Source organism: Artibeus jamaicensis, unplaced genomic scaffold (assembly GCF_021234435.1).
Source record: "Artibeus jamaicensis isolate MK-2021 breed Jamaican fruit bat unplaced genomic scaffold, CSHL_Jam_final contig_354, whole genome shotgun sequence".
Classification (NCBI taxonomy): Eukaryota; Metazoa; Chordata; class Mammalia; order Chiroptera; family Phyllostomidae; genus Artibeus; species Artibeus jamaicensis.
Window position 1 is genome coordinate 19,355,796 of NW_026521803.1, and position 5,452 is coordinate 19,361,247.

General features: G+C 45.8%; 1 pseudogene; it reads left to right on the forward strand.

Annotated features, from left to right (window-relative positions):
* Positions 1-3,151: 3,151 nt before the first annotated feature.
* On the forward strand, positions 3,152-4,458 carry LOC119056139 (nucleosome assembly protein 1-like 4; annotated as a pseudogene).
* Positions 4,459-5,452: the final 994 nt, after the last annotated feature.

Here is a 5,452-nt window from a genome sequence, read left to right on the forward strand (position 1 = left end):
AAATCCACTCCTAACACCTTTTAGGAACCTGGTTCTTCTATGTGGCATTGTATTTTTATTTTTTAAACAGTATTTTATCAAAGTATAGTTGGCACACAATACTATATTAGTTTCCGGTGTACAACCTAGTGATTTGACATTTATATACCCACACTAAGTCAAGTAATCATCTAAATAATTGTATTTCTAAAGAGCTGTATTTACACGTAAGCTGGGATTTGCTCCTGGAAGTGAATATGACAATATGAAGAGGGCGTGTTGTTCAGGAGCACCCTTGCTGTCAGCAGCGGGTATAATGCCAGCAATCACACTTCCCCCTATGATTCCCAGGGCGACTCTCGTGTGCTGCATGTGCTGCATGTTCCATTTTCACAGCAACCCCATTTTACCGGGAGGAAAAAGGCCAGAGAGGCTGACAATGTCGCACAGTTAGGGCGAGACCAGCCTGGACCCACGCCCCTTGGTCTGGCTCAGCTCAGGGCCTCCTCCTCCGGAAGCCTTTGACCTCCACACCCCATGCTCCGCTGTTGTGTCCTGGGACCTGCTAGGCATCTGCCCCTGTTGTTAGACCACAAAAGCAGGCTGGGAACTTCCTTACGTGTTCCTAGTCCCAGCCCAAAGCAGTGTCTGGTAAATCCTTCCACAATGAACCCCATGCCAAGCCACACCCCTTCCTTTGTCGCCGAGCATTGCCGTCCCTCTGTCACTGTGTGGTCCCCAGGCTCGTGCACATAGGCACCTGAGCTCAGAACTCTGAAAGGGGCCATTCACTTATACATACAAATGAAGTATGAAGGGACTAGCACTGGGGCTGAGCGTTTTTCAAAAAAAGGAATAAAACAGAGGAGAAGCGAAGATCTAGAGACGGCAGGTGGACCGTGAGGACAACCCTCTGCATAAGGACACATTTGGTAACTGAATTCTGCCTGGCAGCAGCTCCCTGTCAGTAAGCAAAGGCAGGAAGGGTCCAGTTTGTCACGAAGGTCCAAGTTCTGCCCAGCCGAAGGAGTAAAGATGGCACAGGACAAGGGGCCAAGCCGCAGAGGGCTGAGGGAGCACAGAAAGCCTCGTTTCAAACTCAGGAGCACGTCCACATTCATACTTGAGTCAAAGATTCAAGGAAGAGGAAGCATGGAAAAGAAACAGTCTCCTTGGGTCTGGAGAAGCTCTGCTGGATTAAGCAGAGGGTGGCGATATCAGATGTCACCATGAGGAGCAGGCTCTGGGCTGCGGCCCACCCACTGCCCGGGTTTGGACGCAGCTGTGCCTGTTTCCAGAGTGTGGCCTTGGGCTAGTTATCCACCAGTCTGTGCCTGTTCAACCCTCTGTAACATGGAAGTGACAGCAGTCCACATAGGACTGGGTTGTTTTGTAGATTAAGAAAGTTGGCCCTGGTTGGTGTGGCTCAGTGGAGTGAGTGCCAGCCTGCAAATCAAAGGTCGCTGGTTCGATTCCCAGTCAGGGCACATGCCTGGGTTGCAGGCCAGGTCCCCAGTTGGGGGTGAATGAGAGACAACTGATCAATTATGTCTCATACACTGATGTTTCTCTCTCTCTCTCTTTCTCTCTCCCTTCCCCTCTCTAAATGGAAAATAAATGAAATCTCTCTAAAAAATAAAAAGTTTAATATGCATGAAAAGCTCAGGTCAATAAACACAGCTACCGCCACGGTGAGCACCTGCTATGGGCCGGCACCGTGCTGAGTGCTGGACACATGCCAACTCGCAGGATCCTCTTACGACCATGGAAAGGCCAGTACTTTTTTACATTATATATTTTTTGTACATTTTGTAAGATCATACCAACATTCATCTAATTTTGTAAAAATCTTTTTAAAATATTTTATTTATTTATTTTTAGAGAGAGCGGAAGGGAGAGAGAAAAAGAGGGAGAGAAACATCAATGTGTGGTTATCTCTCACATGGCCTCAACTGGGGACCTGGCCCACAACCCAGGCATGTGCCCCGACTGGGAATTGAACCAGCGACCTATCCATTCACAGGTTGGCACTCACCCCATGGAACCACACCAGCCAGGACAGAAGGCCCGTACTTTTATTAGCATCATCCCCATTTTACAGATGCAGAAACTAAGGTACGGGATGCCTATTATCTCTCCCAAGACCACACAGCTAAGAAGTGGCAAAACCAGGGGTTGAATCTAGACACTCTGATATCAGAATCATTTTCCTAAACACCATGTTACACTGCCTCTCAAAAATACTAAGATATTTTTGTTAGTATCGAGGTCCCTATTGTGTACTGAATTGTTTCCCCAAGAAAGATCTATTGCAATCCTAACACCTGATACCTGTTTGTTCTCACTTGGGGCTTTTCTCCCCATGTGCTTAAATCTGTGAAGAGTATTTGACATATGCGAGTGTTCAGGTAACTGGGGGTGAGACTGACCAAATGACCAGGGCCTCTGTAATAATGCAACCCACAGACGCCAGCTCAGTCAAGGAAAATGTCACTTTGCACTAAAACAAATCCTTTCTTTAAGAAGGACTGGTTAAGTTCTGGCTCCACAGTTGCTTGTGAAACATTGCTTGCCTCCTCTCCGCTGCCCGCAACCCCCTCACCCTTGGCACAAGGAAGAAATGGTGACAGTGGGGATACTCCTTGTCACCTCTGTCTGACCAAGAAGCAAGAACTGATTGGGGAAGTGAACATGAAAATGGTAGGACCCAGCAGCATGTCCGCTGGAGACAAAGATGGGGACACAGAGTACTCTGGGCATGACCCCTAAATCTAAAGAAACACTTAAAGTCAGCAGGCGCGAGCTGTAGCTCAGCAAAAAACTCCTCGCACAGAAAAGCATGGAGCGGATGAAAGCTAGACCTCGCCGCAGCCACGGAAGACCACGTCTGCAAGTGGGGAAGCAAGGTCCGGAACTCACAGCTGGGCTGCATGTTCTACAAAGAACGGAAAGATACCAACTGCCGTATGACAAAGGTTAATTCTGAGTGGCCCGATAGCAGATTGCTTCTGCTTTGTTTTAACTTTATTTTGTTCTGTGTTTTGGGTTTTTTTCCCCCTCTGCGTGCTTTTCATGTGTTCTGCAATAAAGACCCATGACTTCCGGAATTGGAAAAGTTATTTTTGGCCGCTACTGCCACAGGAGGCATGAGGAGATTAAAAAAAACATTCATATGGCAGATACCAACAGCTTTTCAGACGGGGTTCCTTCAGATTCCTTGGAAGCTGCTGAAGACACCACAAGTATTACAAAGAAGCTCACAGGTCAGGTGATGCAGAGCCCTCGAGCTCCGGTAGCCTAGCAGGACCTGCTTGACAGTGGCTCCCACACTACTCCCAGCTACATCAAGACTTTGTCCAAGGAAGTAAAAAAAGAAAAAAGAATAAAAAAAGAATCAACACATTGAAACAACTTCAGGTGAAGTGTGCTCACAGAGAAGCCAAGATCTATAAAGAGGAGAGGAAGTCTAGGCACTGTACCAGCCTCTCACCGACACGAGAAGTGTTAGGTGATGCGGAGCCAACAGACTCCGAATTGGAACCTCACAGTGAGAATGAAGGGGAGGACAAACTGGCTGGAGCCATGCAAGATAAACTAGTTCTAGCGTCAGCAGAAGAGCCAAACCCCAAAGGAATTTTGGAGTCTGGTTCACCATCTTCTTTTTCTCGCCCCCCCCCCAAATTTTTTATTGATTTTTTTTGAGAGAGAGACATTAATTTGTTGTTCTGCTTATTTGCACATTCATTGGTTGACTCTTGTGTGTGCCCTGACTGGGGATGCAGTCCAAAACCTTGGTATACGGGATGATGCTCTAACCAACTGAGCTACCTGGCCAGGACCATGGCTCACCATCTTTAGAATCATGGCTATGCTAAGTTAGTCCTGGAAAATGATGAGCCCATCTTGAAACACCTACAGGGTGTCAAAGTGAAGTTTTCAGACCCTGGACGGCCTATTAGAGCTCCACTTTGAACCCAATGGCTACTTTACCAATTCAGTCCTGACAAAAACGTGCGAGATGAAGTCAGAACTAGATAAGCCTACTATCCCTTTTCCTTAGAAGGTTCTGAAAATAGTTGACCTCATGGGTTGACTGGGGGGTGGGGCAAGGAGTGTTACAGTCAAAACGATCCAGAAAAAGCAGAAACACAAGGGTTGAGGCACCGTCAGAACAATTACTAAGCAAGTCCCCAGTGATTCGTTTTTCAGCGTCTTCAGTCTGTTGGAAGCATCTGGTGATGGAGACTCACTGGGTGAAGATTCTGAGTTCACCAGAGCCTCTCACTTCGGATCGGACACTTCTTCCACCAGCGGCCAGACTTCAATGGGGAGGCCACAGAAAATAATGACAATTTTGAAGGAGGCGAGGAAGGAGAGGAAGAGGAATTAGAGGTAGACAAGGAGGGAGACGATAAGGGTGGTGCCACAGTGAACCCCAAGAAGGAGCCCAGCCAGCCCTTGGAATGCAAGCATCAGTGAGTAGCCAGGACCTGACACTGTGCTGCGTTCATACCTGACCTGTTTTCAAGTGCACTTTTCCTTTTTCCTTATTATTTTGCTTAACCTGTACAGTGGCAAATGCATTTCAGAAACAGGAGGTTTAATTCCAGCATCCTCTATGGCCCTGGGTGCACCTCAGTAGACTTTCCCAGGCCCTTCTTGGGGCAAGGGGCAGGGCTAGAACACGTGGAGCCCAGGGCAGATGTCTGGGGAGCTTCCGCTCTCATCTCTCATTTAAAGGCCCCACAGGTTAACAGTTTGTTCTAGGTAGCAATAAGTCAAATTCAAAAATGTGGAAAATTCCACAGGACAAATGCCGCAGTTTCAACAAACGATGCTTTAAAGAAAGAAAGGCCACTGTCAGATGAACGTAGAGGTCAGAATCACAACCAAACGCCCTGGGTGGCATTTCTCTGCATCCTGATTTGAACAAACCAACTATCAAAATATATTTTTGAGATAATCGGGGGAAAAATAAATATAAACCAGGTTTTGAATCTTACAAGAAATTACTTATTTTGTTGAATGTGATGATCCTGTGGTTAGCATTTTCAAGTCATTACTTTAGAGATAAGTACTGAAGTATTTGCATGTAAAATTATATGGTATCTGAGATTCACTCCAGCAAAAACAGAAGTGGGAGAACAGTAGAGGCAAGAATGCTGAATGGTAGGTCTTCGTGGAGGAGAACTTGGCCACTGAAGTTTTATATCCTGGTAGCTGCTTCTGTATCTGGGAGAGAGGACTGATTTGATTTTTTTAAAATTTCCAACTTATTGTACACAAATATTTTAGTAAAATACAATAAAAGTGAATTGCCAAAAAATTAAATGATAAAAACCCAGACATACAACATATAATCCAATTTTAATGGATTCAGCACATAAAATTATATTTCAATAAATATAATCAGAACAAACATATCCTACAGGAAGGGAAAATAATTTTAAAGCCATATGTGGCTTTGAATGTG